Here is a 12099-nt window from a genome sequence, read left to right as displayed (position 1 = left end):
CGTTCCCCAGATAAAGGAGAGTATCTCAGCATAGCCCATGTCTTTATTGTGTTAAGTAAGAATGCAGGCCCAGCCATAAACAACATAGTAAGAGGCAGGAAGGATTCCATCTTAAATATTGTATTTTAATACCCAGGAAATTAAGAAGATTCTTAACTTACTCTTTAGCAAACAGACAATAACTCAGCCCACCTTGGGGCTGGGCAGGAAGCCTTGTTTGATAAGCTTCCCGACCAAGACTCCTGAGAAATCAGAGCAGGAAGTTCCTTGTGTTAAGTTAATTCTAAGTATTAAAAATCCACTTAATAAGTCTACACCCCCAGCCCTTAGTCACATTCCTAAAGAATCTCTAAAAGGGGGAACCCCCAGCTTTTCGGGGCGCTCCTCTCTCTGAGGTCACCCACACTTTCTAAGTGTGTAACCTTTTAATCTTAAACTTTCTCCAACCTTTCAGGGCGTCTCTCCTTGCTGAGGCGGCCGTACTTTTTCTCTCTTTAACTTTAAATAAAACGTACTGTTTCACTACTGTGTCTCTGGCCTCCAATTCTTTGTTGCGGTGGAGACAAGAGAGACAGGGACCATGGGTGTAGTCAGAGTAGGGTGAGCGCCTCTGGGAAAAGCAGGGCGGAATGTTTAGTCAGAGCAATATAACAATGGGCAAAGAAGTCCCTATTGAAACTCTGTTAAGCATTATGCAAAGTCAAAGTCACACTAATTCTCTAGGGAAAGATACCTAAGAATATAGACATCTTCAGTGAGATCAGTTAAAGGTCAAAAGGCCAGAGCAACTTGGCCTGGAAGGTTTGAGTGTTCTACATGGGTATCAGCATAACCCGTGACTCTGCTGTCAGCCCTAGCAATCAGACTATGACCCAGCCCACCTTGAGGACGGGGCAGGTGATCCAAGTCCACACCCCTAAGTTTTTTTCATGTTCTGGAAAAATCCTCAACTGCCTATAAAACCCCCTAGACAACGCACCACCACAGGCTCTCTTGTCCCCTCCTGGCATGAGCCAGGAGCTCTTTCCTCTCACTTTATTTCTAAATAAAAGCCTGTACCTTGTTCTCCTACCTTGAGTGTTTGTGAAGCTCATTCTTCGGCTTCATGAACAAGAAACCTGAAAATACACAACACTCCACCAACACTACAAAGAGATAAGATTGTAATAATGCTGGTTATTTACATTTAAGTGTTCTCTGAAACGTGTATCAGGTGCTTTTGAAAAAGGTTTATTTTCTTATAAAAAATGTGGGTAAAATGGTAACATTTCCAGAGTATCTCGCCTGGCTTTAGTGTATTTGGATATCCTCAGGGGTGGAGAGTTCATCTCCATGTCAATGGGTAATTACCTAGGCAACCGAGGGCGTGTCTGAACCTGAGAATTTAAGGGGAGGGACCAGTAAACGGGTTTTAAACTTTATTTCTCGCTTTGACTGGTTTTGGTTTTTAGAGGTATTTTGCCCCATTTTTCCTCTCCCCAGCTTACAAAAAGTAATATACACTCAAAACAACTGGGCAATACAGAAAAGTAGAATTTAATTACCCGTAATCCTACCACCTCAAATACAGGTTTACCCCAATTTTCTATGTGTACTATTTAAAAATATTTTTAAAACAGCTTTATTGAGGTATTATTACATACTATAGAATTCACCCATTCAATGGCTTTTAGTATATTCACAGTTGTGCAACCATCACCACAATCAATTTTAGAACATTTTCATCATCCCCAAAGAAGCCCCATACCCATTAATAGTACTCTCCATTTCCCACAACTCCCCAGCCATAGGCAACCAATAATTTACTTTGTATTTCTATATATTAGCCTGTTCTGGACATTTCAAATAAATGGAATCATACAATATATGGCTTTTTTGTCTGGCTACTTTCACTCAGCATGATGGTTTCAAGATTCTTCCATGTTGTAGCATGGATCAGTATTGTGTTTTTATTGCCAAATAATGCTCCATTCTGTGGATATACCCTATTTGTTTCTCCATTTATCAGTTGACAGACATTTGGGTTGTTTCCATTCTGGGGCTATTTTGAGTAGTGCTGCTATGAAGATTCATATGCAAGTTTTGTGCAGGCATATGTTTTTATTTCTCTTGAGTATCTACCTTAGAGTGGAATTTTGGGGTCATATGATGATATGTTATCTATGTGCACCATTTAAAGAATGATTGCAATTATGTTTGTAAAATTTGGTATCACTTTTTCCACTATGTTGTGAAGATGTTAAACACTTTTTACATTATTACATTGTGTTTATCATTTAGAACCTAAGTACTACACCAAAATGTGATCGTTCTCCTATAATCACAGTTATTAGACATGCAGGATGCTTCCAAATATTTGTTATTATAAAACATTTCCAGCATGAAAAGTTTTCTAAATATTTATTTCTATATTTATTATACTTAGAATTACTATATTAGGATAGGTTACTAAAAATGGAATTATCGTGTCAAAGGGTCATGTACAATTTTTGTTTTCTATAAAATTTATAGCCTGAAAAGTTCCATCCTTATCCCCAAACCCACTCTTCAGAAATACAGATTTATATACACATCTTTCCAAATTTTTGTGATTAACATTTTCATGATAAAATACTGAAAAACTGAATAAATTGAACAGAAAAAACCCATATAACCATTTAAATTCTATAATTAAAATTATTTTATCACATATTCATCCATTAATCCATCCTATTTTTTTGTATTATTTTTTTATTAAGGTATCATTGATATACACTCTTATGAAGGTTTCACAAGAAAAACAATGTGGTTATTACATTCACCCTTATTATCGAGTCCCCCTCCATACCCCATTGCAGTCACTGTCAATCAGTGTAGTAAGATGTCACAGAGTCCCTATTTATCTTCTCTGAGCTACACTGTCTTCCCTGTGACCCCACACACAACATGTGCACCAATCATGATACTCCACAATCCCCTTCCCCCTCCCTCCCAACCCGACTCCCACATCCCTCCCCTTGGTAACCACTAGTCCCTTCTTGGAGTCTCTGAGTCTGATGCTATTTTGTTTCTTCAGTTTAGCTTTGTTGTTATACTCCACAAATGAGGGAAATCATTTGATATTTGTCTTTCTCTGCCTGACTTATTTCACTGAGCGCAATACCCTCTAGTTCCATCCATGTCTATTTTTGACACATTTAAAATATACATATTTTATAAAAATTGACTCATCCATATTTAGTTATATAACCTTTCCAGTCAACAATATTTATAATTATTATGCCATGTCAGTATAGATAGGCATACATTTACTTTATCCATTTCAAAGAGTTACATGGTATTCCAATATATGTATTTCAATTCTATTAAAAATATTTATTGAATAGCCTGTATAGTCCAGGCAATGTTACAGTACTTGGCACACATCCATGAAGAATATCAATGAAGGTTTTTGCCTTCCCCTACCTTTCCTCTATGAACTGCATTTCATTATCTCCAATAGAATGTGAGCAGAAGTGATGTGTGCAAGCATCAGAGGACCAGTGGGCTTGGTCCATAAAACCCTCATGAGTCTCCTCCATACTCTTTTTCTCTTCCTTTGGGCTGGAATCATCTTGGAAAGAATGAGTTAGAGATGGCAGAGTCCCCATTAATCTGGGTCACTAAATAATTACTTAGAGTAGAAGCTACCTTTCTTCCTCCTCCCACTAACTGGGAACATCTACTCTAATCTGTTAAAGTAAAGAAAAATAAACTTCTATTTTGTTTTAGCTATTTCTTTTATGTCTAATTTTTACAGCAGTTTAACCTTTGTTAACTAATATATGTGCATTAGTTGTATTGTGAAGCCCAACTTTTTTTTTTAATTATAGGAAAATATACATACTAAAAATATTCCATTTTAGTAATTCTTAAGTGTACAGTTCATTGGCATTACATTCACATTGTTGTTAAACCATCACACCATCTCCAGAACTTTTTTCATCTTCTCAGACTGAAACTCTGTACTAAACAACTCCCCATTCTTTCCTCTTCCCTGTCCTTGTCAACCACCTATCTACTTTCTGTCTCTATAATCTTGACTACTCAAGGTACCTCACATAAGTGAAATAATTTATTATTTACTCCTTTGTGACTGGCTTATGTCACTTAGCATAATGCCTCAAGGTTCATCCATGTTGTAGCAAATGTCAGAATTTCTTTCCTTTTTAAGGCAGAATAATGTGTATGTATACACTGTATGCATATATCATGTTTAGTTTATGCATTCATCCATTGACAGATGCTTGGGTTGTGATGCCCAACTCTAGGAGATATATATACAGAGAGAGAGAGAGAGATACAGATATAGATATAGATCTTAAAAACAAAAATGGGAATTTTGTAACTTGCCTTCTGGCACTTAACCATATATTTTGGATATCTTTCAGTGTCAGTCAGTATATTTTTTTCTAATAGATTTTGATATGCCAACATGAATTGTACCACAGTTTCTTTATTTTTCTATTGATGAATAGGGAAACCAGCTGGTTAGCTGGAAATCATAGCTAGCATTCCTCCTTCTACCCTTGGCATTTCACCTAGTTCTACTCACTGTAGCCCTTGCCTCTGGACCACCCTTAACCTCTTTTTTTAAATTTTTTTATTAAGGTATTATTGATATACGCTCTTATGAAGGTTTCACATGAAAAAACAATGTGGTTACTACATTTACCCATATTATCAAGTCCCCACCCATACCCCAATGCAGTCACTGTCCATCAGTGTAGTAAGATGCCACAGATTAACTATTTGCCTTCTCTGTGCTACACTGTTTTCCCCGTGATCCCCCACACCATGTGCACTAAACATAGTACCCCTCAATCCCCTTCTCCCTCCCACCCCCTCCCACACCCCTCCCCTTTGGTAACCACTAGTTCCTTCTTGGAGTCTCTGAGTCTGCTGCTATTTTGTTCCTTCAGTTTTGCTTCGTTGTTATACTCCACAAATGAGGGAAATCATTTGGTACTTGTCTTTCTCCACCTCGCTTATTTCACGGAGCATAATACCCTCTAGCTTCATCCATGTTGTTGCAAATGGTAGGATTTGTTTCTTATGGCTGAATAGTATTCCGTTGTGTATATGTACCACATCTTCTTTATCCATTCATCTACTTATGGATACTTAGGTTGCTTCCATATCTTGGCTATTGTAAAAAGAACCACATTGTTTTTTCATGTGAAACCTTCATAAGAGTGTATATCAATCAAACCTTAATAAAAAAAAATAGGACACAGAAATCCCCAACCATAACATAAGGTTCAATAACAGGGCCTAATTAAAATTATATACTTTTGTTCTTCAAAGTAAACGATTAGGAGAACAAAAGAAGTCACAGACTGGGAGAAGACATTTATATACTACATATATCCAACACAGAACATGTATTGAAAATATATAGAGCTCCTACAAACACACAAAACCCCCAAACTAACAAAAAAACAGTTTAAAAAAAGGGAAAAATAATTGAGTAGGCAATTCACAAAGAATATCTAAATGGTCAATAAACATTATATATATAAAGTTTCTCAACATCATTAGCCATTGAAGAAATATAAAATTTAAACCACAGTAAAATACCACTACACATCTGGAATTATTAAAATTAAAAGGACTGATAATACCAAGTAGTAGTAAGGATTGCAGAGCACTGTTAATATTTTAATATTCTTTCTGGATTTTGTCTCTTTCAACCAACACACCCTCAAACAAAAGTGGAGTCATGTTCTTCCTATTTCTTTGTTACCTGTTTTTTCACTAAGCATTTCCCACAATTAAATCTCTGTATTATTATTTGAAATTATGTGTAAAATTCTATGTATGGATATACCACACATGATCAATCTCTTCCTATATCAAATCTCCTGGTATTTCAACAGTGTTATGACCCATATACAGCAGTATATCTTTGCACTTATCCATGATTATTTCCTTAAGATAAGTACCTAAAAAGGTATGGAAAATTTTAAATTCCTTCAGATAATTTGAATTTTATTACCACCAGCACCTGGAGAGCACTTATTTTCCTGCACTCTTGCTAACATTGGCTATTTTTACAAACATATCTTAATTTGGAAGGCAAAAAATGAAACAGGAAAATTTTCCTACAGGTTTCCATCTCACATTTTGTATTTCCATCTCACAGCATAGCATTTTGTCTATGCTGTGAAGCCCTTTAAAGTTATAAAAGTGTATCTGTGTTCTTTATACAAGTGTTCTTCCAACCTTGGGCTGACAAATTGTGGCCGTCCTTGGTGACTTGATGCAAGAATGATTCTAGTATACTGAAAGGAGTGGCAATTCCTCTCTGCCAGTGGAAGCCCTAAGTCAAGGGGCAGATAAAATAGGGAAAAGTTTCTGGTTGCCCTTCATGAAATATCTATTGAGCAAGACACTGTGAAAAGCACTGGAGAAACAAGAGAACAGCAAGACAGGCACAGTTCCTGCTCTCATTTAGTTCATGGGTAGGTTCCAAGAAGGCTAACCAATTCATTGTCTTTTTTCATACTCAGCACCTAGATATGCTTATTCATTAATTAAACAGTATTTGTTGATGGGGGGAAGTGGAACTTGATGAATGTGGTCAAAAGGTACAAGCTTCCAAGTATAAATGAGTACTAGGGATGTAATGTACAATATGATGACTATAGTTAACACTGCTGTATGGTATATTTGAAAGTTAAGAGAGTAGATTCTAAGTTCTCATCACAAGGAAAAAAACTATTTTTTTATTTTCTTTTTTTGTATTTATATGGTAGATGTTAACGTATTGTGGTGATCATTTCACAATATATGTAAGTCAAATTTAAAAAAAACAACCAATCTTTATTGAGCACTTATATAGGTTAGACATTATTCCAGGCCCTGAGGATATAAAACAGATACAATCCCTGTCCCCATATAGGTTACCTCCTGGTGAGGGAAGACTACAAGTAAAAGAAATAAAATAAGAAGTACAAAATATACTATGTTAGATGGTGATAAGTTTTTTTGATAAACACAAGGCAGGAAAGAGGAATTGGAAGCATGGTTGTATGTGTGTGCAATTTTAACTAGGGTGGTCAGGGAAGGCCCACTCAGAAGATGACATTTAAGTCAAGACCTGAAGGAGGTAAGGAAGTATGTCCTATGGACATCTGGCTGATTCTATGGTGCAGAAAAGAACTAGTCAGAGCCAAGTAATGACTCTATAGCATCTCACTACCCTGACAGACAGTGACTGCAATGGGGAGGCGGGACTTAATCATATGGGAGAATGTTGAAACCACAATGTCGTTCATGTGAAACCTTCATAAGATTGTCTATCAATTATACCTTAATTAAAAAAAAAGAAAACAAAAAGGGCTAGTCAGAGTCTCTGTTTAAAATACTTCTGCAATCTATAGCACAATCTTCTACAATATAAAAAATTGTGGTACTATATGTGATATTCTATAAGCTACCATGGTCTATAAGTATGTTTTCAGTAACACATAAAGCTATTAACAAGAACAAGATCATATATCAGCGTTACAAATATATATAAAATGATAAACTACACAGTACAATTAGGGAATATTTGTGCACAATTCCAGGACTAATTGTTTCAGTCTATATAGTACCAGAAAACCTGTGGTTAGTTTTTTTTTTTTCCTCAAGAGGGAAAGAGGTGCTTCCAACATGTGGGAAATCCCTTGAGGCTCCTGCTTGTAAGTCCACTTAATTTTTTGTGGTAAGGTAGGGTATAATCAGGATTTGTGGGTGTAAGAACTGTTTGCTTTGGGAGCCAGATGATGTTACAGAGAAATTATCTGCAAACCCATGAGTTATTTGCATGTTGCTGGTGCCAAAAGGTCCCAGAACTAAATTTTCTTTCTTTCTGCATTTCACTGTCCCACAAGGTGCAGAACCGGCTAAATAAACGAAGCTGGCCAAACTACTGCATTGTTGGCATTCCACCTCAGCCCACCTAGATCCTGGTATTCCTGAGTCACTCTGAAGGAGGTTTCCAGGGACCTAACCTGCGTTGTTAAAAATTTTTTTTCTGGGAGAAGCAGGTTAGGGCTGGGCAATCAGTCTCTTAACAGAACCCTGAGGAGGAACCTGGAGCTGCAGGGATTTCTGCAAGGTTGCCGCTAACTCTGAAAGCTTGCAATACACTCACATTCTACATCTCAGCAAAGAAGGAAGAAGGCCTGGATCCTATCCTGTTGCTTGTCTGCTGGGGCAAAAAGGAGGGTGTGTCGTGTGCCTAACGCTGGCTAAGCACCATTCCATTCACTCACTCATTCATTCATCAAATGTTTTACTGTGCCCGTATTCAGTGCCAAGCAGAGGTCCTTGCCCACGAGGTCATCCAGAATTCCTGTGAGTGCGGTGCGCAGAGCCGAGAACCTCAGATTTTCAGGCAGGGTCTGCCCACCCTTCCGGCCAGTAGAGCTCTGAGACAAAGAGAGGGGCCCCATAGCGCGCTGGGCTGTGGGTTTCGCCCGCGGCCCCCGGGGGCTCGGCCCGGCTGCTTCTCCACTCCCCAGCCCGAGGGGGCGCTGTAGCGCCGGAGCTCTGCCCTCCGCTGAGCGGCGCTCCGCTCGGATCTGCGCGGCGGGATGCAACGCGGTGATACCTTCCCTCTTGCCGCCCTTCCCCTCCTTCTCGGCCCTCCCTGCCGGTGGTAGGTGCCGGAAGTGCCGCCATTTTGGGGTGTTCTGCTCTGGCGGCGGTGGCGGCGGCAGCGGCGGCGGGACGCGGAGGCTCCCTTGGGACTCGGCCTTAGCAGCGAGGCGGCGGCGGCGGCTGCGGAGGCGCAGGCAGCAGCTGAGGTAGCGGCGGGCTCAGGGTCAGCCGCTGGTGAGTACGGCGGCCGCAGGATAACGGGCTGCGGGCGGGAGGGAGGGAGGAAAAGGTGGTAGAAGGGGAGGCGCCGCGGGGCGGGTCCGGTCCGGGCGGCCGCGGCTCAGAGGGCCCTCCGGGCGCGGCCGCTCGCGGTTCCCCGCGCCCTGGGGGTAGGTCCGTGATCTCCTCCGCTCCCTGGGTGCTGCGCGCTTGCTAGGCGTGCGCCCCCGCGCCCAGGAGACCCGCCCTCCTTGTGGCCTTGTTCCCTCTCCCCATGCCTTTCACCTTCTCCGGAGGGCTTCCTTGCTTTCCCAGGGGGCAGCTCTGTCTTATTTTTTCCGGCCGCCGTGCCAGACCTGGGCTGCCTGCTTGGGACACCCTTTCCCTGCTCCTCTTGCCCCAAGTGTTCTTGGAGCCCACCCTTGGAGGTGGGAGCAGGACCCCTGCCTCGGGAGACTTCGCTCCTCCTCTAGAGTCTCCAGAGCCCCGGGTTCCTCGCCCCAGATCCGATAGGGCCTTGGCTCGCCCTCCCCCCACATCAGGTGCTTACCCAGTCATGGCCCAGTAGCAGGACTGGAATCTCGCACCCGGGAGCACAGAAGCACATTGAAGAGCTTTCTTCGCTAGGGATCTCCTTTGGATTTAAAGCCAGTGGTGGTTTGATTGTGGTCCTGTGGTAGGATGTTGTTTTATTTTCTAAGACTATTGCACAGGCTCTAAGGAGCTTCTCGTTGGTTTAGGCTCATTCTGTAGTTGAGGGAAAGGTGGTGAGATTTTGGTTGGAGCCTGTTTGAGGAAAATGGACTCTCTCTCTCCCGCAGAGTTAATGCTGTACTTGTATTACCCTTAGTAGAAAGGCTGTTTAACAGTTTCAAATAGTGGGAGTGCTTTATGATGGCTGCAGTGTAAGAGGTTACAGATACCCAGTGAATCTTTAACAGGAACTTCACTTTTTACAGGTTTTTCCCTGTTTTTAATTCTTTGTGGTTTGGACAGTTTTTAATTGCATTCCTTCACCTTTTCCACGAGTATGGCATCTCTTAGAGTGCTATGCAAGTTTCAGTTTCTTAAATTCTTGGTGAGAAAGAAGGTGTCTCCACTTATCACCTTGGATTCTTTCTGTTTTAACTTAATGAGTCCACTTGGAAAATCATGGAGATAACATAATAGCATCCATAAACTATTGCTATAGGCCCCCAACCCCGTGCCAATTTTTATATTCTAGTTTTACTTACAGTGTGGTTTCTGATTATTAATTAGGCAAGATTAAAGCAAAGCTGGAGCTTCAGCTATTGACTTAACCCAGTGATTCTTTTGACTGTCCACCAGCTGTTTCCATTAAGAACGGCTCTTGGCTCAGAGCATAGGCCTCATCTTTTCTCCAACCATCCATTCTTGCCCATAGAGTTTTCAGGGTTACCTAGCAAATGTTTTTAAACAGTCGCATAGTTGTTGTTTTTTTTTAACATTACAAGCAATAATGTAAATTGCCCTTTAAGATGGAATGGAAAGGGCCTCGGGCTTGAAGTTAAAAGGCCTGAATTGTAATCCTTTCTGTGCCAGTAACTAGCTATACAACCTAGTCCCAATCATTTAACTCTTCTGAGCCTCAGTTTATGCTTATCTGCAAAATGGAGGAAGTAGTGTCTGTCTCACCTGGTGCTAATTCAGCTTCAGTGCAGTAACGTGTGATAATGCCTGTGGTATAAGAGGCAGTGACATTTTGAGCCAGATTTATGTTTGTCTGAAGATTTCCACTTATTTTTCTTACTACAGAAGTTACAGATTAATTTTGAAAAATACAGATAAGCTAGAAAGGAAGAAATTCGCCCTTAATCCCACGACTCAGAGGCGATTGCTTCTTTTTATATGTTATAGAAATGTTTATCAAAATAAGCTTATCCTAGGCACAGTTTATTTTGTGAAAAGATTTAACAATATGTGTAAAAGGCATGGTTTAACAATCACATTTTAAATCTGTATTTAATAGTTCTAGTACCTGGGAGGCAGGCCAGTGGATATTCCAGCACAGGAGCAGAGAAGTTGCTTTAACATATGCTAGGCTGAAAGAAGCTGAGGAAAGGAAGGGCAGAGACCTAAAATACATTGTATGTCTGAAAATCATTGTGTGATTTTTTATTTTATTTTAATAAAGACTTGGGCCTTCTTGCTAAATGCAGATCATGATTTCTGAATTCCATGCCCCTTCCTGTGACTGCCACTGCAGCTTCTTTAACTTAATTTTCCTGATGAGGCTGGACCTAATAAGGAAGTGGGAGATTAGAAGGTGATAGTGGTGTGTGGTGGAAAGGGAAAGAGAAGATCTGTCACCTGGAGGCCAGAGTGAAGAAGTGGAAGGAAGTAGTATAGCCTCTACTCAGTGCTTTCGGTTCTTCCAGCAAATGCCATTTTCTTTAAATCAGTGAATGATAGAATTTGATTAAGCTTTGTTTACTCTGCTTTTTTAAAAACAACCATTGTGATAGAAGTCACATACCATACAATTGACTGGTTTCGGTATATTACCAATTTTTAAAAATTGTGGCAAAATATGTATAACAAGATTTGTCATTTTAGTCACTTTTTTGTATTTGCTTTTTTTTAAATGTGGTAAACACAAAATTTACCATCTTAACTATTTTTGAGTGTTCAGTTCTGTGGCATTAAGTATATTCTCATTGTTGGCAAAGAGATCTCCAGAATTTTTTAGTCTTGCAAATCTGAAACTTTATGACCTTTAAATAACTCCCCTTTTCCCTCTGCCTCTTGCCTCTGGTAACCACCATTCTACTTTGTTTCTATGGATTTAACTACTTTCAAATACTCATGTAAGTGGAGTCACACAGTTATTTGGCTTTTCGTGACTGGCTTATTTCACTTACCATAATATGTTTAAGGTTCATCCATGTTGCAGCCTGTGACAGGATTTCCTTCCCTTTGAAGGCTAAATGATACCTGATTTAGATACCACACTTTGTTACCCATCTGTTGTTGGACAGGAGTTGTTTCTTTTGGTCATTGTTACTACTGCTCTGTGAACATGGGTGTTCAAATATCTCTTAGACCCTTTCAGTTTTTTTGGATAACACTCCGAAGTGGGATTGCTCATCATATGGTGGTTGTGTTTTTAACTCTTTGAGGAATCTCCTTTTCCATCGTGGTTGCTCCATTTTAGGATCCCACGAGCCATGGACAAGGGTTCCAGGGTCTTCATGTCCTTGCCATGTTCTTTTTTAAGTAGTAGCCATCCTAATGGGTGTGAGGTGATAT

General features: G+C 40.1%; 1 protein-coding gene across 12 annotated transcripts in view; it reads left to right on the top strand.

Moving 5' to 3' along the window:
• Positions 1–8677: 8677 nt before the first annotated feature.
• Positions 8678–12099, top strand: part of CELF1 (CUGBP Elav-like family member 1) — a 130560-nt gene continuing 127138 nt past the window's right edge. For 5 of the 12 annotated variants that reach the window (XM_036892004.2, XM_036892002.2, XM_036892001.2 and 2 more), the window contains exon 1: positions 8680–8844. The gene's annotated coding sequence lies outside the window, so the exon portion shown is untranslated. Of the gene's footprint in view, positions 8845–12099 lie in introns of all 12 variants that reach the window. The other 7 variants (XM_036891999.2, XM_036891998.2, XM_036892009.2 and 4 more) reach the window with 5 other exon arrangements.

Source organism: Manis pentadactyla, chromosome 9 (assembly GCF_030020395.1).
Source record: "Manis pentadactyla isolate mManPen7 chromosome 9, mManPen7.hap1, whole genome shotgun sequence".
Lineage (NCBI taxonomy): Eukaryota > Metazoa > Chordata > Mammalia > Pholidota > Manidae > Manis > Manis pentadactyla.
The sequence above is the reverse complement of the archived record's forward strand: the minus strand, read 5'-3'. Positions and strand labels throughout refer to the sequence as shown.